Source organism: Gopherus evgoodei, chromosome 6 (genome assembly GCF_007399415.2).
Source record: "Gopherus evgoodei ecotype Sinaloan lineage chromosome 6, rGopEvg1_v1.p, whole genome shotgun sequence".
Classification (NCBI taxonomy): domain Eukaryota; kingdom Metazoa; phylum Chordata; order Testudines; family Testudinidae; genus Gopherus; species Gopherus evgoodei.
In genome coordinates, this window is record NC_044327.1 from 10,692,229 (window position 1) to 10,714,624 (window position 22,396).

Here is a 22,396-nt window from a genome sequence, read left to right on the forward strand (position 1 = left end):
ATCAAGATTTTACAGGAAAAGCAAGTTAACAAGTAAATGCATAGAGATAAAGGCTAATGGCTACTTGAGAAAGGGGGTGTCATGAGTAGTTTGCAGGTCAGTGTTTTGTTCAAAAGGGTTCAGGAAGGATTATCCAGAGACAGCCAGTCTGGGTGTGTTTTGGCTCCCCAAAGTTCACCAAAAGTTTAGACCCAACATTCCTCCATTTGTAGCTTTGGGATAACTATTAATCAAAAAGCTACACCCTATTTTAAGATCTCAAGGGCCGCTTGGCAATTTCAGCCTGGGCGAATTCGAAGAGAGTAAGGCTTTTAGCTGAAGTGGGAAAAGAATAAACTGACTTACATGAGTTTATGAGGGAGGGGACACACTGAATACAGCAACACAGTATTATAAGGACTACTATGGCCCCAACAACACCCACCAAGAGCTTTTTAACCCACCCAAATCCGGGCAGCCAATTCCATAAGGCTCCCCACCAATCATAAGGTGGCTGGCCAGAGGAGTAGTTTTTAGCCATTTCCCTTAGGTGTTTGGTACGTTGAAAAGTGTCAGAGTAGGTATCATTTACAAAAACACAGCATTCTTCATTTATGAGGGCGCAAGTTCCTCCCTGGGCTGCTAACATTATGTCTAAAGCCATTCTGTTTTGCAAAGCTAACTGGCGCAGCTGGGACATTTCCCCGGCCTGATTTTCAAATAGGGTTGCAGTTTCATTGGTCAAAGATTCTAATAGTCCCTGTAGACGGATGATAGCACCCTTCAAGCTAGTGTGACCAGCCCACCGCTGCCAGGACAAACCATCACGGAGATTAATATCTCTGTCAGTTTCACGGATGTTACGAACGTGGGGAAAATGACGGGGAGTGAGGGAGATGCGAGAAGGCGGTGCTAGCCATGCCAAATAACATGACCCTGCCCAATCAGGGGAGAGAAAATAGTAAGCTTTGGGCCCGCACACCCAATATGTTCCATATAATGCGTTTTGGGTATTCCATTTCTCAAAGTAGGAGGTAACCCACCACCCGTTGTACCACTGTTCCCCTGGTAACGCAGAGGGGTCGTTGTGTGAACTGCAGAGGCACAATTTGGTAGTGTTGTTCTCAAAGGGCAGTGTAGTACTGCTTGAGCAGTTGTAGAAGGCAATTGTGTATCCTTTAACAATTAGTTGGACACCCTTGAGATCTTAGCAGGGCTTTTTAAAAACTGACTCTGAAAACCTGCCCCTCCATGAAAAAGTTGAAAAGGTTGGATCGGGGTGAGGGATCCACATATGGGATAAATGGGATGCGCAAGGCTTGAAGCCAAGATTTTTACTAAAGGCAGTGCCATTAAAATATATGTTGCATTTACTTGTTCCCACAAAAGTTGACCCTTTTCCTTTAACAAAACACAGTGATCCTGTTTGATTGGTTACCCTGAGATATTTGTTAATTGGCACTCCTGTTTTGTCCCATGTAAGATTGGGTTAGACTGGATCTTTTATTCTAGTTGGTGGCATCCAAGTCATATTAGCAGTGGTTAGGGGAATGGGTGTGAAGGGGAGTCCCTGTGCTGCATTTACTGGAAATTGAGTACATACCCAGCAATTACTTCTATTTCCTAAAATACGAGTTTTAACCTCGTGGGAATATCTAATAAAAGCATTATCTTCATAAGCAGAAAATAAACTAAAAAAGCATAAAAAAAAACATACAGTTGTCAGAATAAAGGGTCCTCTCATTTTTTTCGAGTCAATTTAAGTCTAATGTCTGAGAGAGGTAAGCTGGTCCACTGGTCGAAGGCAGTGTCCTCAGTGGTGACAAGAGCTGCTGGTCCGTCACTGTGGTCCACTACGGCTGGCTTGACGTGGGAGTGGTGGATCCAAGATTTGCGTCCTTCCAGGAACACTGCAGTCTGGGTTGTCAAAAGAACCTGGTGGGGTCCAGTAAACCTTGGCTGGAGGGTGTCGTCACGAACGAACTTTTTGGCCCAGACGAAGTCCCCTGGTTGGAACGGGTGGATCTGTTCCTCCAGCGGCACGGTCTGGGAAAACTGCGAGGCTTTCCAAAGGGTACGGAGGCGAGCCTGTAGGGAGAGAAACTGACGCGGTCATATGATCCCCTCCCAATAGTGAAACATCAGCACGTGGTAGCGCCCCGCCTTTGAAACGGGGGTGTCCATAGAGCAGTTCAAAGGGGGATAATCCCAATGCGCGGGTTGGGCGAGTACGAAGGTGAAACAGGACCAAAGGAAGTACCTGAGGCCACTTTAATCCTGTTTCCTGACGGTATTTAGCCAATGTAAGCTTAAGTTCCCTATTCATACGCTCAACTTTCCCGCTAGACTGGGGGTGGTAGGGTGTATGAAAGGAGTGTGAAATGCCCAGTCCTTGTTCTAAACGGCCAAGGACATGACCAGTAAAGTGAGGTCCGCGATCTGAGTCGAGCACAAGAGGGATGCCAAAACGGGGTACAATGTCTCTAAGGAGAATCTTCGCCACTGTGGCAGCAGTACAATTAGCAGTAGGAAAAGCTTCAACCCAGGAAGTCAGAGGGCAAACCAAAACAAGGAGGTGCTTTTTCCCAAAAGCCTTTGGCATATCTGCAAAGTCAATTTGAAGATGTTGAAATGGAGCAGCAGGCGGAGGTCTTCCACCCTTAATTTTGTTAAGAGGCGGAGCAGGTCCATTACGCTGACATGTGCTGCATGCTTTCACTATTGATAGGCAATAGGGTTGAATGCCTGGAGCATACCAAAAGCGAGCGATGGTGTCCACAAGGGCGTGCGTGCCGTAGTGACCCCCTTTATCATGGTGCCAGCGAACTGCCACGGGGTATGTGGAGCGAGGGAGGCAGGCTCGGCCATCTGGCATAAGCCAGGTCCCTTTGACCAGAGTGGCCCCGAGGCTCTCCCACGATTGTAGTTCAGCAGCGGGTACTGGTACGGGGTGCGGTGGAGTAAAGGAGGAGGCTGCAATAGCCAATGTGGGCATGGCTAAAGGTAAGGTGGCAGCCTTCTTGGCGGAGGCGTCAGCCAGGGCATTCCCACGGGTAACGGGGCTACTATCTTTAGTATGGGCCCGGCAGTGAACTACAGCCAGGACAGAGGGTTTTTGGAGGGCGTCCAAAAGCTTGTGGATGAGGGGGAGGTGCTGAATGGGTTTACCGGCAGCTGTCAGGAAACCTCGAAACTTCCAGAGGTGGATATGACAATGCACAACTCCAAAAGCATATTTGCTATCAGTAAAAATGGTAACGGTCTTACCAGCGGCCAACTGGCAAGCTCGGGCCAGGGCATAGAGTTCAGCGGCTTGGGCTCCCCAGTTTCCTGGCAGTGAGGCGGCCTCTTGAATGTCCCATTCAGAGGTGACAGCATAACCTGTGAAACGCTTGCCATCAACATAGAAGGAGCTTCCGTCCGAGAAGAGGATGCAATCGGGATTGTCCAGTGGCACGTCAAACAGGTTGTCCCTTATTTGTAAGATGCTGGAAACTACTTCCACACAGTCGTGCTGATCCTGGGGGACTGGCAGGTCAGGAAGCAAGGTAGCTGGATTAAGGGGTCCACACCTTTCAAAAATTAGGTTAGTGTCTTCTAAGAGTTCGGCCTCTAGCTGTTGCTGACGATGGGCCGAAAAGACTTGGGTTGTGCCCCTACGCAGAAGGGCTGACAAGGCATGAGAGGTCCAAACCGTGGTAAAATGACCCAGGGTTAGGCTCTTTGCCTTTGTGATCAGCAGGGCTGCTGCTGCCAGAGTCCGGGTGCAGGATGGGGTTCCCTGAGCAACAGGGTCGATTTGCTGAGAGTAAAAAGCAAGCGGGAAATGGTGGGGCCCGCTCAGCTGGGTAAGGACACCACTAGCAATTCCACCCCTCTCGTGGACAAAAAGGTGAAAGGGTTTCCTGTAATTGGGGGGGCGGAGAGACATGGAGGAGGCCACACTGTCCTTGAGTAACTGAAAGGCTTGAATAGTGTCCGGGGACCACTGCAAAGGGTCAGGAGCAAGGTTAGCAGTGAGTCAGTGGAGCGGTTTGCTTAACTCCCCGCAGGACGGCAACCAGGGGCGACAGAAGCCAATTAATCCTAAGAAACCTCGAAGTTGTTTCTTGGTGTTCGGTAGAGGGCAGTTTTGAATAGTCTTTATGCGGGCTGGGTCCATCTGTCTTCCTTCTGGGGTTAACAGGAAGCCCAGATATCGGACCTTCTGTGAGACCCACTGAATCTTTTTAGGGTCTACCTTGTGGCCTCTGGTGTGTAGGTATAATAAAAGTGCCTTACCATCGATGCTGAGGGCAGCTTCTTTGCGATTACCTAATAGGATGTCATCTACGTATAGGACCAATGTGGATCCCTGTGGTCTGGTGAAACCTTCCAAGTCGTGGCGGAGGCACTGGCTGAAAATCGTGGGGCTGTCTCTGTAGCCTTGAGGAAGTCGTTGCCAGACATAACTTTGTCCCTCCCAGGTGAAACCAAAGAGATACTGAGAGTCTGGGTGCACAGGAATGCTGAAAAAAGCTGATTTTAAGTCAATAACAGTGAACCACTCAGCATCCCAGAGGATTTGGCTGATGATAGTAGCTGGGTCAGGAACTACTGCATGAAGAGGGACCACATACTGATTAACAACTCGTAGATCCTGTACAAAGCGCCAACGAACAGGGTCTCCGTCCTTTTTAGGAGGCTTTTTGACAGGCAGTATAGGGGTGTTACAGGGAGTGCGCTGAGGGCGGACTAGCTTTTGTGCAATGAATCCCTCAATAATGGGGCGGATGCCCTCCCGGGCTTCCAGCGACAGGGGGTATTGAGGGACTGACGGGGGGGGTTAAGGAAGGCTTCACCTGAATCCTTACGGGCTCTGCCGAAAGGAGCAGGCCAACATCAGTGTCAGAAATTCCCCAGAGGGTTGGAGGCAAGTCAGTGAGGTCAGGGGAGAGAGAGGGGGGTGTTTCCCAATTACCCTGAGTAGGGGCCGAATCTCCTAACACTGTCATCAATAATCCTACCCCTTCAGGAGTGCAGGTTAAAGTAGCCTCAAGCTTACAGAGTAAATCCCGGCCCATCAAAGGGATCGGACAAGCTGAGGAAAAAAGAAAACGGTGAGGAAAACGTTTATCAGCATAAATAACATTCAAAGGCAAAGTGAGTCCCAGAGACTGTGGGTTGCCCTCCACCCCAGTCGCAGTTTTAATCTTAGAGGATAGCCAGGGAGAGGGGGCATGATTTAAAAGAGAGAAAGTAGCCCCAGTATCAATGAGGAAAGAGACAGGCAGTCCCTGGACTGAAAGGGTTAAATGAGGCTCTTTGCTGGGAGGGGAGAAAGTGAGAAAGGAGCCGGCTAAAGACATTAAGGAAATAAGACCACCACATTGTTTGCCTTCGCCCCTGGGGTACCGTCATTGAGGAGGCTGAGTTTGCTGTGGCTGCTGCTGTTTCCCGTAGTTGATCCAGGCCTGGGGAATGGGCTGAGCTGGTGGTGCAGGGGTGTATTCCTCACTTGTGTAAGCATCTGCGGATGCACCCAGACCCTCTGGGCGTCCCCAGGGGCATTCACGTTTAAAGTGACCGGGCTGTCCGCACTGAAAACAATTTCCTGATGGCTGGGGTCGCCAGGACCCTCTTCCCCGAGCACCCTGGAATCCCCTGCCACGGCCACGGCCTTTGCCTCGAACACCGCCATGAAAAGCTAAAGCCATCAGCTTATATTCTTCCTTTTTCTCTTTCTTTTTACTACTTTCCCTTTCTTTCTCCCAGGCAAAATCAGCTACGTCCAACACTGAAGTGACTGACTCACCTCCCCAACCAGGGCGAAACTTTAAGAAGTAATCCCTTACAGGGGGCACCGACTGATTCACAAAAAACGAAATAAGAGTAGGGTGGTCTGCTTCTCTCTCGGGATCCATCTGAGTGAACATTCGGGCCCCCTCCAATAGCCTCGACCAGAACTTTCTGGGCGGCTCATCAGATTCCTGCCGAATCTGCATGAACTTAGCCTGATTAGGCGAGCGGCGAGCCATTTCCTTGAGTCTCTCTAACAATCGCTCTCGATCTGTTCGCAGCTGAGTCAGCCTTGGCTGAGTCCAGTCTAGGGGATTCCAGCCAGCGGCCAGATCCCGCCTATCCATCCAAGTAAGATTAACTGCATTGCTATCTCCCCATGTCCTTTCTGCCATCCACAATCTACTACGTTCCTCTCCGGTCAAAACTCTACTTAACAACTGATCCACATCCGTATAAGTAGGATTATAACTTAAAAACAATCTTTCTAGAAGTTCTATGATTTTTCGGGGATTTTCCCCAAAAGACCCTGACAACCGTCCCCACTCTTTCAAATCCCATTCTAGCCATCCTTTATATTCCACAATATTAGCATGTTGTAACCGTCCATCATTGCCCATATAAGGTTGATCGTGCACCTGTAAAGGCATCTCTCTGACTATACTTTTATTACTCGCAAGAGATTTGACGGGGACATCCTCTGGGCTATCCTCGGGGGGGGCATGCACCCTGCTGTATCTGCTTGGACATTAGCCTAGTAACTACTCTTCCCGAGGTTTGCCCCTTCATTTCCTCCTCATCCTTCTGCAGAAATTCCAATTTGGGATCCTGCAGATTCCCCTCTGCTACATGGAGAGAGTCCCCCTGCGGAGGAATAGGGGCAGGTGCAGAGGGGACCAGCTGATGAGTCAAAACACGCCGTGGTCTACACCCTTCATCGAAATAACCTGGAGGGGGTTCACTCTCGGGAGAGTACCTGACTGCCATAATTTTTAAAGATTTCCACAGCTCTGCTGCTGTGTCCCAACAAAACCAGTAACATAACTGTCCCGGATGGTCTTTTTCGATCTGGCTCTTTACTCCTCTTAAGGCAGCCTGTTCGAAAGAGCCATACGAAGGCCACCTCATCTCCGGGTCGGCCAATACCGCGGTATACCCAGTCCAATTCCTTACACATAGTGTGTACAACTTCTTCCTAGACATTCCTGTCTGTACTGGGAGTTTCCCTTCGTTCCATAACTTATTTACAATCCCCAACGGACTCTCAAGAGGCACGCTAGTCCCTTGACCCATGGTGTCTGACAGGAGCCCTCCAACTGGCGTTTACCCTGCTGTCCAATACACGACCCCTCAATATTGAATTGGCTGGGAGAAATCTCCTGTGGCGCCTTGCCAATTCATATATGAGTGGTCTGACCACTGGACAGAGGTACCGCACCAGAAGGAATCCCGGATGAGCCCCCAAATTGTTAGGTAAATAAAGCAAGTCCTCACTCACCTCTCCAGCACCCGAGTTCGTGCGGAGTTGGTATGGGGCACACAATTCTGTCAGAGACCAGATGCCAATGCGTTGATCAACGGGCTCACACTATCCTTAGCTCTAAAAGCTTTAGATTAAGTGTGGCCCCTTTATTAGGGGTGAGCATCAATATTTATACACAGAAGTAAACAAAGTGATTAACAAAAGATAATGGTCATGCATAATCAATCAAGATTTTACAGGAAAAGCAAGTTAACAAGTAAATGCATAGAGATAAAGGCTAATGGCTACTTGAGAAAGGGGGTGTCATGAGTAGTTTGCAGGTCAGTGTTTTGTTCAAAAGGGTTCAGGAAGGATTATCCAGAGACAGCCAGTCTGGGTGTGTTTTGGCTCCCCAAAGTTCACCAAAAGTTTAGACCCAACACTATTGTTTCCATTTTGCAGGTGGGGATTAGGCACTGAGAGATGTGCATATCCAGGGGGTCAGATGGCAGCTAGCCAGAGCTGACATGGCCACATTTCTATTTTTAGCATGCTAGCTTCAGCAGAGCTAACATGTGTCTGTCTACCCATGCTGGGAAGGGTGTTCCCAGCTGCTGTCTAGACACACCTCTGTGACTTCTCTCGGGTCACATGGGAAGTCTGTGGCAGAGCAAGGAAAGGAACAGACATCTCCCAGGACCCAAGCTAGCACCCTAGCCACTGGACAGTCCTTCCTCTCTAGTCAATCAAGCTAGGAATTATTTGGGGGAAGCGCTAGGACTTGTGTTATGCAGGAGATCAGACCAGATGATCATGATGGTCCCCTCTGTCTTTGAATCTAGGAAAGAGGGATCTGAACCTTTGATCGTTTGCATACAATGCATGAAACTTTCCACTGCTCCGCTAAGCAGCTATGGCAGGAATGCCTGTTGATTTTTTATAATCATCATGACAATTTTGACAGCAAGTTATTAATCTGAGCATCATGGTCTGTCACTACTTCTGAGAACTAGACAGACTTTCCATTGACGTAAAAGAAAAATGCTTACTCTCTTGACTGAGAAACTAGGAATGTGAAACGGTCGCTCAGAATTAGCAGGCGTATTGGAAAGGTTTGTGTTTCTTGTGCCAGGCTATTTGTAAGTCCTTGAAGTAACGGACTCACTCCATCCTGGCAAGTTGCCAGGAGCATATAGATTCTCAGCAGATTTGTATACAATTTTTTGAGCTTGATCTTTCCTCAGTAGCATGGGGCATGGATCAACTAATCAATTCCTTGGGATTATCTGAGCATGTCTCACCTAGTCAATTCCCTGCCATTTTCAGGGGCCCGAAGCACTGGTGACACCCAGGCCTCCCCTGTACTCTGCCTGTGGCGCACACAGTTTAGTCTTTGGAGGTCTAAAATGCTTTGGTTTAGCTAACCTCATTAGGCTCCACATAGGGCAATTTGAGTGTAATGTAATGGCTTGTGATATACAGGTCAGATTAAATGGTCTAATGGTCCTTGCTGGCTTTACACTCTGGAAATAAACACCACCAAGCATAGTGATTACTACCATGGATCATTCCATTCAAGCAAAAGGGATTATGCATGAAAGGGATTGTAGGATCTGGCCCTTAAAAAGCACTTGGGATGTAGAGTTTTTAACAGAGGCCTTATGGACGGAACTCTTATGCATGCTATGCTACAGCCAGCTGGAGATATGGGAATCTGCAACAATTATAGGCCTATTCCACTGATTTCTGATGTCTGCGAAATATTAGCCAAAATATTGGCATCAAGGCTTGTGTGGGACAAAATTGCCACTTTCCGTTGTTGCAGAATATCTCCACCAGAGAACATGTGGTACAGAAACTGTGCTGGCTTTACCACAGAATTGCCTCCCTGGATGATACACAAAGTCCAGGTGTCTCTTTTTGATCGGCCATCAGATTCTGACACTGTTACCATGACGTTTTGTGATACGAGTGAGAGCTGTGGCATGGCTAAGTGGAAACACCTTTAAGGGGTTCAGCTGCTTCATCTGTGAGAAGTCCCACGGGGTAGGGGATGTATTATGACCAACTGAGGTACCAAAGGCATGCACGGCTATCATGAGATGTAGATATGGGCAAAAAATTGTGGCTAAACCTTTTTTCGTTGAAAAACACAGAGTTGGCAACACTAAAACATTTGGCAAGTTTCTATTTTGCCGAACGGTTTGAGCTGAAAAAAAACCAACCCTACAGCATTTAAAAAAAAAAAAAAGTAGAAACATTATTATGTTTTGGGTCAAAACAACTTTTAATTTCTGAATTTCCTTCCATTTAAGAAATTGCTCAAAATCAAAGCAAAACGACTCCCCCTCCCTCCGACTTTTTGATTTGCCAAAAGTTCTGGAAGTTTTCATTTTCAGGTTGACCTCAAGTGATTTTTAAAAATTTTGATTCAGAATTGCCAGCAAACAGAAACATCCATTATTCACACAGCTCTAATGAGAGGTGTATCAGAGGGCAACGGCTGCAGCCTTCTAGCCAGCAGTGGATAATAAAAACAACTCCACGTCAGCACTGTGACTTGCGAATCCAGCAGCAGCAGCGCACCCTGTAGGAGCTTGGCGAAAGTGGAGCAGACCCTGCCGCCACCTACTTCTTTCGGTGCTGCCTCGTAGCAACAAACATCACTTCCCTCTTGCCAGAGGCTGAGTTGCAATCAGTTCACCTCCATCCCTTCACAAACTGACTAGGGCATGCAGCCAGTGCTGTGCCAGCCCAGAGGCATCGTGCAGCTTGCGGAGAGAGTGGCAGCCAGAGAAGTCCACCACCAGTGATCAGATCTGCTTTCCAAACTCCTCTTTAGAAATAGTAAAAACTGAGTAAGTGGCTATGAAGGCCCCACTGATGGTGTTGTCTTTTTGCTATAACACAGCCTGAAATAGAAGCACCAGTTCTCTTCTAATTTGGAACATTTCCATTCAAGAGAGTGATACACACAAATAATCCCCAGGGCCTTTTAATCTGGGCAATCAGGGTTTAGTAAAATGTACTTAAACTGAGCAAAACCTTGGAACCGAAATCAGCACTATTAGGAGGCAGTTTCTCAATTAAGGATTAGCCTTCCTATGCTCTTTCTTGCAGAACTTGCTGCTTGCTTCATATCCTTTTACCAAAGTGCTAAATCCAAGTGCTAAATGTGTGTTTTCCCATGGGAGAGACAAGCACAATGCAATCTCAACTCATGATCTCTCAGGATAGGATGCTTGTTAGCCAATATCAGCTCTTTGATTGTAGCACTGGCCTTCCCTTCCCTCCTCAAAGTCTATGATTCTGTTGTGTGGTGCAGTGAAATTAGCCTTCAGTTGTTTGCAAAAACTCTTTTTGCCCATTCTGCTTCTCTCTCACACAAGGCAGAGCCATTCATCCAGTTGCTTGGCAAGAGCATGAAATCTCTTTTCCAGTATCCGTTTGACTGAACAAGTGCCTCTTGAGCACTTTTGACCCATGACAACTGTCATAAACAGATAGTTAAGGGTTAATGTCTCTTTTACCTGTAAAGGGTTAACAAGCTCAGTGAACCTGGCTGACACCTGACCAGAGGACCAATCGGGAGACAAGATACTTTCAAATCTTGGTGGAGGGAAGTCTTTGTTTTGTGCTTTTTGTCCTGTTCTTTGTTCTCTCTTGGGATTAAGAGAAGCCAGACATGTAACGAGATTTCTCCAATCTTACCGAACAGTCTCTCAGGTTCCAGATAGTAAGTAATAAATAGAAAGCGGATTAACTTTGTTTGTTTTCTTTATCTGCAAATATGTATTTTGCTGGAAGGATATTTCACTTCTGTTTGCTGTAACTTATACTTAGGCTGGGAGGGGGAGTCCCTCTGGTCTAGGTGAAGCTGAGACCCTGTAAACATTTTTCCATCTTGATTTTACAGAGATAATTTTTACTTTTTCTTTCTTTAATTAAAAGCTTTTCTTCTAAGAACCTGATTGATTTTTTTATTCTTGTGTAAGACCCAAGGGGAGTGGGTCTGAACTCACCAAGGAATTGGTGGGGGAAAGGAGAGAAGGGGGAGAAAAAGCTTGATTCCTCTCTGTTTTAGGATCCAAGGAGTTTGGATCAGTGTACTTCTCAGGAAAAGTCTGAGAGGGGAAAGGGGAGGGAAAAGTTAATTTCTCTCTGTGTTAGGATCCAAGGAGTTGGGATCAGTGTCTTTCTCTCAGGGAGAGTCTGGGAGGGGGAGAGAAAGGGGGAAGGTGAATTTCCTCTCTGTTTTAAGATTCAAGGAGTTTGAATCACGGTATCTTTCAGGGTAACCCAGGGAGGGGAAAGTCTGGGAGGAGAAAGTAGGGGGGATGGTTCATTTCCCCTTGTTTTAAGACCCAGGGGGGTTGGGTCTTGGTCTCCCCAGGGAAAGTTTTGGGTGGACAAGGAGTGCACTAGACACTGAAATCTCCAGTTGGTGGCAGCGCTATAAGATCTAAGCTAGGAATTAAGCTTAGAAGGGACATGCAGGTCCCTACTTTCTGAACGCTAAAGTTCAAAGTGGGAAAGAGACCCTGACAACAACTTTAACAGAACCCTCCCTGTGCCTGTCAAATGCAACATTTATTCTATTGAACTGTACATGGGCAGCAGTACAGATTCTGTAAACACACTAGCCACATCACCACGTACGATGGACCTAAGCATTTACAATTGCTGCTACCATTTCTTTGTCATCTCCGAGCATACAGAATTGCTCCTAAACCGTAACAGATGGTCGGCGTCTCAGTGCCCAGTTTTCAGTGGGAAAGCCATTGTCAGCTCTCTGAACAGGAGCCAGTAATGAGTTTGTTTCCATTCTCAAACTCCCGCTGGACTCCGCCAGTGGCAACTACTCTATCACTCATTCACGTCGTAATACCTTTTGAAGTTTCACTTTTCTGCCATTTTAGTAAACTAGGATTAGGCAATGGGCCAGATCCATATCTGGTGTAAACGTGGGGTTGCTTCAGTGACAGTGATTTATACTAGCTGAAGATCTGTTCCTTTAACTTTAAATTCTTTCAGGAGTCTTCTGATTTGTTTTAAAACCTTCCTTTAATAAAGATATCCAGTAGTTGCTCCAGGACATTCTGCATTCAAGAGAGATCAGTAGCTAGGTTTCTATGTTCTGCAGTATGGGAGAAGACACATCTGCAGAGAAAACTTTGAATTTCTGCAGGGGAGTCATAACTGCACATCCATCATTGCTGTCATGCTGCTTCCCAGCCCTGGGAAGGCTAACCGTGAATGAGATGATCATCCAGAGACTATAGATAAGACTCTTGGGGCTTTGTCTGAAAAATTTGTTATTTGTGTTGTGTTATGTAGTGTCTAGAAGCCCCCATCATGGACTAGGATCCCATTGCGTTAGACGCTGTACGAACACAGGACAAAAAGATGCTCTCTTCCCCCAAAGAGCTTCCAGTACCTACTTACAGCACATACTGTAATTACAATAACCCTTACAATTACAGTAACTGACAGAAGCAGAGAGAGAACAAATCTGTTTCAGTGTGTTCACTCTGGGCATTTGAGAGCATGTTGTATTTAATCAGCTTTATTGTTTCTCCTCTATAGTTAGTTAGGCTTTGATCTGCGTTATAGCCACCTGCAAGAGTTAAAAAAATCATCATGAACCAGGCCTCCAAAAATTAGGAAATTGTCTTATACATCATGAGATGGCTTACAAGACAAGAGGGTTTTAGTTTTTTTTAATAAACTAATACATTTGGGGTACTTTTTAGTTGCTCTTTGTTTTCTGAGCCTCTAGGGTCATGCCTGAGTCACATTTTCAAGCTCTTCTTTACAACCACAAGGGCTAGAAACTTACATGATTCTTAAAATGAAAGCGAAGATTCTCATGTAAATCCCATGTCTCCAGGAGCTGGAGACTTATGAAAAACACCAGATATCCCCAAACTCACAGTAAAATAGTAAGAGTTGACAACACCTGAGTGGAGCCGTATTGACTTCAGTAGCCATGTGTGTCATATTACACACACGTGTAAGCATTTGCTTGACTGAAGGTCTCAGTCAGTTCCCAGCTTTGCTGAAAAAAACAAAATAAGCATCGGGGCGTGGGGAGAAAAACTTCTAAAACCTTAAAGGTATTTTTTTGAATGTCAGGACACACCGTTTCAAGAAATGCTGGATCAGAAACTGATTTTTTTTAAAGAACTATTTAAAACATTCAGGCTGACAGCATCCCTTAATATTTAATACACTTCTCTGGCCTCCCATCACCAGTGTGTAAGAACCGACAATCTGTAATGCATTTATTCTCACCCCGCCATGGGTGGTAGAGCAGTGCTATTATCTTCATTTCACTGATGGGGAACTAAGGCACAGAGAGACTTATTTACCGTGACACAGGGAGTCTGTAGCAGGGCATTGAACCCAGGTGTCCTGAGTCAAGTGCCCTAACCACTGGACCATCCTTCCTCTTGAGCTTTCATATAATACTGAAACTGCAGATATGCTTCCTAAGAGCCCTATCGACTGTCCATCTAGCCATTCATCTTACACTTATCATCCTAGCATCAGATCACATATGGACTCAAAACGCTTGAGCAAACAGTTCCTTGCTGAAATCATAACACTGCATATCTGTTTGGTCTTAATGCTCAAGATTGTAGGCTGGTGCATTTTAGCAAGGAGAGCAAGTGTTGATAGACATTTACCCTGGGTGAAGGTTGCCACACACCCTGCTGCACCCTTATCCCCAACCTGCTGCAGCTACATCCCATTCATAGGTGCCATGATGTATTTTAAACTGTTCGGTGCTTAAATATCAAAGAAGCTGTGTTGGTTTTCCAATGGCTGTATCAATGAGCTACATGCTTGTTGCATTTGTGCTTTTCCACATTTAAGTGTTACAAGTTTCAGCCATGTACCAGAATGTATTTGGGTGTGGGAGGGTGTCTCTTGGGCCTGCAACATGTGAAAAGTAGTGTGTCTGTAACAGAGTAGACGAGGTGGCAGCTGTCCCTTGTATTTGGAATGCTTTCAGTAAGTAATGTCTCCTTTTAAACTCTTCAAACCATTGCTCCAGGGCTACAACAGGAACCAATGTTTTATTTCTTTTTGCAGAGCTCCCATTGGAGCAGGAAGGCATGTGTTTGGCTAACAGTAAATTCTCTCCCTGATTTACGTTCAAGTCTCTTATTAAGAGCCTGCATTTCTTTGCAATCATGAATTCTTCAAGGACAGGTATACTTGGAACAGAGCCTCCCGTAAGTCATTAAGTATTTGCTGTGTAAACAAATGTGCAAGAATAAAGAAGACAGTGCTAGATCTAAATTAGTTTAGGAAACAATGTAGGGCAGTTCTAACAACCAGAGTAACTAAGTATGCGCTGCTCAAATTTTGACACATTGCTTGGTTTCCGGGGGAACGAAGAACAGCTGGAGGTTCATCCTCTGGTACTGAATGTAACCTGTGACAAACTGCTGAAACGATTCTTAAATCCAATGAGTGTTTTCCAGAACCTGGCTAGTGTTATCAATTACCTGGTAAAGTGACCTGCAAAGTAGGTTAATGCTCCTGAAAAATGGAGCATGAAACTTGTGTATCAGGGCCAGAGGCTCATCAAACACTCTGCTGACCATAGAATCCTCATTGACAGGTCAAGCTGGAAGGGACTAGAGAGGACATTGAATCCAGCCCTGTGCTGGGGCAGGACCAAGTAAACCTAGACCACCCCTGACAGGGGTTTGTCCCATTTGTACTTAAAAACCTCCAGTGATGGGGATTCCACAACCTCCCTTGGAAGCCTGTTCCAGAGCTTACATGCCCTTAGAGTTAGAAAGTTTTTCCTAATCTCTAACTGAAATCTGCCTTGCTGTAGAGTAAGCTCAGTATGTCTTGTCCTGTCTTCAGTGTACATGGAGAACAATTGATCAGTGTCTTCTTTATAACAGCCCTTAACGTATTTGAAGATTATCATCAGGTCCCTCCTCAGTCTTCATTCCTCAAGACCAAACATGCCCAATTTATTAACCTTTCCTCACAGGTCAGGTTTCTAAACCTTTTATCATTTTTGTTGCTGTCCCCTGGGCTTTCTCCAGTTTGTTCACATCTTTCCTCAAGTGTGATGCCCAGAATTGGATACAGCACAGAGGTAAATAGCAGGGTCTCCCTAGATCTGTACTGGGACCAGTGATGTTCAACATATTCATACATGATCTGTAAAAAGAGGTAAACGATGAGGTGACAAAATGTGTAGATGATATAATTTTTTTCAGTATAATTAAGTACAAAGCAGACTACGAAGAGTTACAAAGGGATCTCATTAAACTGTGACTGGACAAGAAAATGATAAATGAAATTCAGTGTTGATAAGTGCAAAGTAATGCACACTGGAAAAAATAATCCCAACTGTACATGCAAAATGATGGAGTCTAAATTTGCTGTTACCACAGAAGAAAGGTCTTGGAGTCACCATGAATAGTTCCCTGAAAACCTCAGCTCAGTGAGCAGTGGCAATCACAAAAGTAGAATGTTAGGAAAGGGATAGATAATAAGACAGAAAATATCATAATGTCACTATATACGTTTGTGGTATGGCCACACCATGAATATTACATGCAGTTCTGGTCACCTCATCTCAGAAAAGATATTTTAGAACTGGAAAAGTTGCAGACAAGGGAAACAAAAAATATCAGGCATATGGAACAGTTTCCATCTGAGGAGAGATTAAAAAGACTGGGTCTGTTCAGTTTAGAAAGAGATGATTAAGGGGGGATATGATAGACCATGAATGATGTGGAGAAAGTGAGGAGGGAAGTGTTATTTACCCCTGCACATAAGACAAGAACTAGAGGTCACATGATGAAATTAAAAAGCAGCAATTTCAAAAAAACAACAGAAGGAAGTATTTCTTCACACAATGCATAGTCAATCTGTGGAACTCATTGCCAAAAGATGTTGTGAAGGCCAAAAGTATAACTGAGTTAAAAAAAGAATTAGATAAATTCATGGAGGACAGGTCCATCAATGGCTATTAACCAAGATGATCAGGGATGCAACCCCATTCTTTGGATATCCCTCCAACTGCCGGAAGCTGGGACTGGATGAACCACTCAAAATTGGCCTGTTCTGTTCATTCCCTCTGAAGCATCCGGCCATTGTCAGAGACAGGACACAGGCTTGATGGACTATTGGTCTGACTCAATATGGCCATTCTTATGTTATTCTAGCTGAAGCCTCACCAGTGCTAAGCAGAGCTCAGCAATTCCCTCCTATGTCTTACATACGACACTTCAGTTCCAACAACCCAGAAAAATATTAACCTTTCTTGCAACTGTATGACACAGTTTGTATCCACTATAACTCCCATATCCCTTTCAGCAGTACTATCACCAAGCCCAGGGGTCCCCAACGCGGTGCCCGTGGACGTCCTCTAAATGCGCCCACATCCTGGCCAGCGGTCGAGCATCCGCCGGAATGCCTCTGAAATTCGTCAGCATTTCGGCGGCGACGCCTCTCGATGACCTCGCTTGCCGCCAACAAGCGACATCACTGAGAGGCGTCGCCGCTGAAATGCCGCCGAAATTCAGCGGCATTCCGGCGGAGGCTCGACCATCACCATGGTCCTTCGTCTGGCCCCTGCCAGACAAAAAGGTTGGGGACCACTGACCTAGCCAGTTATTGCCCCATTTTGTAAGAGTGTATTTGATTTTTCCTTCCTGAGAGTAGCACTTTGCACTTGCCTTTATTGAATTTCATCCTTTTGATTTCAGACAATTCTGTACTTTGTCAAAATATTTTGAATTCTAATAGTCTTCTCTAAAGAGCTTGCAACCTCTAGCTTGGTGTCTTCCATAAAACTTTTATAACCACAGTCTCCACTCCATTATCCAAGTAATTAATAAAAATACTGACTAGTACTGGACAGATCCCTATGTGATCTTACTAGACACACCCTCCCGGTTTGACAGCAAACCATAACTAAATTTTAGTATGATCTTTCAACCAGTTGTGCCCCCACCTTATAGTAATTGTATCTAGACCACATTTCCCTAGTTTGCTTATGAGAATGTCATGTGGGAATGTGTCAAAAGACCTCTCTCAAGTCAAATCACCACCAGCTTCTAAGTTTTGCAGTCAAAATAACTGACAGGGCATTGTAATACTTTTTGCACAAAATATACCTCATCTGAAAACTAATAACCCCCTGGGCAATAAAGTCATGGTGAAACATATATAGCAACATTATATGTAGAGTGGTGAATTCCCCCATATGATGTTATTAGCACACGTTCAAAGCCACATAGCCCTGCCTAGGCAACAGCTATTAAACAGGCCTATCCTAAACAAAGGAGTGGGTCTTTGCCTCAATTTACATAAAGTTGTAAACAGAGTCTTCAAAACAGCAGTGGAGGAGATGGCAAGAAACAGAACAACGTGCATTTTAAGCAAACACAGATGGAGGAAGAAAGTGCATGGAGCCTCCTTTACCACCAGACTCCATGTCTTTTTCCTCACGGTTTGAATGAACTTTGCTTTGAGGAGTAAACTTCAGAAGACTCCGCTTCAAAGGCTCACAGGACTACAAAAGCAAGGGCCAGAGAAGCCCAGGTTCTCTCTTTTACCTCAGAAGACAAAGGCACTTGCACCTTTGGGCCTGTGGCCCAGATCCTGACCACAGAAAGGGCCAGTCACCATCTTGTTGGAAGACTGTAGGTGAGACAGGCCATCTTAAACAAAGTCTTGAATCAAAACATGCTAGACTAAGCATTAGTCTTTGAGATGAGTGTTTTTTATTTGCTTGGAACCATTTCTAACTTTCTCCCTTATACTTGAATTCACTTAAAATCTTATCTTCTCTTTTTAATAAACTGGTTTTATTTTTAATCTAAGACAATACAGTGCTGTGTTTAAACTGAACTGTCTGGTAACTTTTATCAAAGTAGCAGGTTGGTGAATATTGACCCTTTACAGGAGCATCAAACCTAAAGATCTGAACTGTTCCGGAGAGGGCTGGCTAGCGCAGAGCGCACGTTTTGGGGACAATCCAGGATGGAGTGTGCTGAGGTCACCCTGCAGGTAGTAACCAAGGCTGGTGGGAGCTAGAGCGCGGCTGAAGTGTTGCTGACAGGCTGCTGGGGTCAGAGCTGCTGGCCCAGGCTGCTGGCCCAGGCTATACAGACACTCAGGGTGTGACCTGCATGCTGGTAGGCTGGTTGTGAGCTGCCCAGCATGGCAGCTACAGTAGCAAAGCATCTTGACGCAACCCCTTAACTGGCGTGGACTGCACCCTGGAATGTGACAGTGGAAGAGTCTGATGGAGTGGGAGAAGAATGAATATTTCCTGTGTCTCTTCTTCATTCTAAAATCTTCCCTCAGCTGCCTCCTCTTTCCTCACTCAATCAATTCTGTCCCCACCTCTTGCAATGGATGGTGGAAAGCGGGCTAGCTTGAGAGCTGTATTCACTTCCCAGCTCACTTACTCTACCATGGGCATCTGTAAAATGGGCATAGTACTCCAGTACCTGGCAGGAGCACCATGAGAATAAATCTGTTACTGCTTGTGAGGTGCTCCCATACTGTGGTCTCAAATGCCGTCGCCGACTCTAGGTGGACAGGGAAGCGTTTGCAGCGTGCCCATTGAAATGTTATACACCAAACTAAACCAATTGAAGGCAGGATGTTTCTCACAAAGTAAAGTGCTCCTCCGTGTGAGCAGCGGTGGCAAAATCCGGCCCTAAATGAGTAACATTTGGGTTCTCCTTATTGAATTTAAGTAACTATTAGGCATTAAATAGTAGCAGGTCATAATGGAGAAACAACACCTTCTCTTTTCTTTCTGGAGCTGCCTTTGCCAGAAATGTGCTGCAATCTGTTTGTGCATTGCAGCAGCATTCGGCCCTGTTTCTCCCTGCTGTATTTTGAGCTTTTCCTCCAGAGGTCCAGACGACACCCATCAGTTATCTGAATTATTCCAAGCTCTGTCTGATCCATGATTTATAATCTTGTTTTGCTGCTAATGCATACAATACGGTTATCAACCCAAAGGTGCTAGAGATCAGCTCTGCTGTACGTTTGTTGGCAAGAACAGTAGTTTGGAAGGACAAAACAGATGCAAGAGAACAACAAGCTATTCAAACCCAACCCGATTAGCATACATCCTCTGCAACAACACCATCAAAATAAAGGGGAAATGTGCTAGCTGCATTGACACATTACAAACTAGGAGCATCTTACGCGAGCAAGAGCTCCACATCCTAATTATAGGCAGTCACCAGGTTGCACTTGTCACACATCGCATTTTTGTTACAGTAATTCAGAGCTCAGGTCCCAGAATAGTACATTTCCCACCCTACTTTGTCACGAGAAATAAATATGCCTGACAAAAATATTTCAGGGCCCCATAATGGGAGATATAAGCACAAGGCTGATGGCGAATGTTTGTGACACATGCAGAATCCTGTACATAAGCCAAAAACTCAACAGCAGGAAGGCTGTTCCTGATAATAAGAGGAAAGGTAAGAAACTGTTGTGGAAGAGCATTGCATTGCATTGCATCACCAAACGCAGTCTAGTGAGTGTTCCCATCAGCATGTTAGAATAGCTAATGTAACTGAATGATCTGAGATCACATCCATCTGTGCGCTAAGAAGACTTTGTCATCTACCAAACGCCAGATTCTATTCTCACTTGTGCTGGTGTAGCCCTGTGTTGGTTTCAGTGGAGTTACTCCTGATTTACACCAGCTCAGTCACAAAATGCATGAAGTCGGCCTGAATCCCCAGTGCTCTGAGCCTCATGCAGTCATTTACCCCGTGTGCAAAGGTGGGTGTAAAGATGTGACTCTCCTGATTTGTTAGCATTGTTACCCCAGTGCAGAGGGAGTATAATGACTACCAGAGGGTTTTCTGTTTCCTGGCAACTCCAAAAAACTGTCATTTTGGGCAGAAATCATTTCAAGTTGGATCAAATGAAATTTGAAAATTTTGTTGAACTGAAAGGTCCAAAAAAGTTGTTTTGGGTTAAAAGGAATGTTTTGTTTCAATGAAGCATTTTAAAGAGTCTTTTAGAAATTTCCTTCGATTTTATTGAAAAGTCATTTTGAATTGAAAAAAAAAAATCTACTTTTTTAGTTTGTCATGAACAATTTGGAAAAACTGACTCGATTTTGTGAACCATTTTACCATCTCCAAATCTGCATTTTTCATCAAAAAGTTTTGGCTGAACAATTTCATCCAACTCTGGTGATTACACACTGTGCAAAGCCATGGAGCCATCAGGCTCAGCAAAACTGCCGTTGGCAGAAGAAATCTTTAGTTACGTCCATCCATGTAGCGCAAACTGTTGCATACGTTGTTTCCTGGGGATTTATGTTGAACAGCCTGCCTGATGCAGGGCCGGCTCCAGCTTTTTTGCAGCCAGATGTGGCAAAGTGAAAGAAAAAATAAATAAAAAAGATAAAGCCGTGACTGGCGGCAGTTTGGTGGCAGCTCTGCTGCACTGCTTCATTCTTCAGCGGCAATTTTCGGCAGCAGGTCCTTTGCTCTGAGAGAGACTGAGGTACCCGCCGCTGAATTGCCGCCGAAGACCCGGATGTGCCACCCTTTTCCATTGGCCACCCCAAGTACCTGCTTCCTGTGCTGGTGCCTGGAGCCAGCCCTGGCCTGATGATCTGCAGCTCTTCTATTCAACAGATCACAGCATGAGCCACCAGACTTTCCCGCCACATCCCGAGGACTTGCCTGGCCCTCGCTCACTTTTCCTTCTTAACAAACCCTGTCAGATCTAATTACTGAAAGCACAAAAATCCTTGGGTGCATCATTAACACTTGTGCACGTGGAGAGTCTGCCTTCGCTCATTGCACTGCCTGTACATGGATAGCACTCACCCAAGCTCATTTGAGATATTAATTCCTTTCCATCCCAGCCTACGTCTGTCTGCCATGGCCCCTGTAGCTTTTATTATAACAGTTCCATTCATGTCACTCTAATTAACAGCAATTCCTATATAAGGGTTTAATAATGGAAGTTAGAATTTGGCTTTAAAAGTTTGCTTGGGTCTGGAAGCTGGCAAACAAAATCCAGCAACCTAAGTTTGCAGGGTCTTTTTGGTTTATTTGGTGTTGTGGTTCATGAGAAAGAATAAACCCAGCAGGAACTGAGGTTTTGTCTGTGGCACTGGCCGAGAGAGAAAAAGAAAGTTTAATCTGTCAGCTGAGCATGTTTTTATCAACCTTGGAGAGTTATATGGATCTCATCCCTGTAGTATCTGAGCACCTCAATCTTTAACGTGTTTATCCTCACACACCCTGGGACGCAGGACAGGGATTTTATCCCCACTGTACAGATGGGGGAAACTGAGGCCTGGGGTGACTACAGCTGTTTCTATATATAGGCAGAGTGTAGAGTACAGGCAGTACACACGTAGCTGCATGTTGCAATGAAAGGATCCACCAGCAGGGAGGTAGCAGAGAGCTGCTGGAGCCTTTCCTCTGCCAGAGCCATTCACAGCAGCGGGGAAAGGCTCTGGCAGCAGGGAAGCCGCAGGACAGTGCGCTGCTAAAAACAGCTGCATAGACAGGGGAAGCACAGGTTGGATGTGTAGGAAGGCTAGGGTGGGTACATACCCTAGGGACTCAGGCAGTAGGACACTCGACTCACCTAAGATCTGCCTCACTGTCTACACTACTAACACCCATGCTAGCTAGTGTCCACTTTACCTGCTGCTGTATACACACCTTAAGCGACTTGCCCCAGGTCCCACAGAAAACCTGTGATATAGCAGGGAATTAAATCCAGTTCTCTCAAATCCCAGGCTAGTGCCCTGACCACTGGGCCATTTCTTCCTAGTCTGACATGGGAATCATAGACTCAGAAGTTAAGGCCAGAAGGGACAATCATGATCATCCAATCTGACTTCCTGCACATCGCAGGCCACAGAACCTCACCCACCCACTCCTGTAACAGCCCCCTGACCTCTGGCTGAGTAACTTAAGTCTTCAAATAATCATTTAAAGACTTCACTTTACACAGAATCCACCATTTACTCTAGTTTAACCAGTAAGCAACCCTGCCCCATGGTGCAGAGGAAAACAAAAACCCCAGGGTCTCTGTCAATCTGACTCGGGGTAAAATTCCTTCCTGACCCCAAATATGGTGATCAGTTGGACCCTGAGCTTTTCAGCAAGACCCACAGCCAGA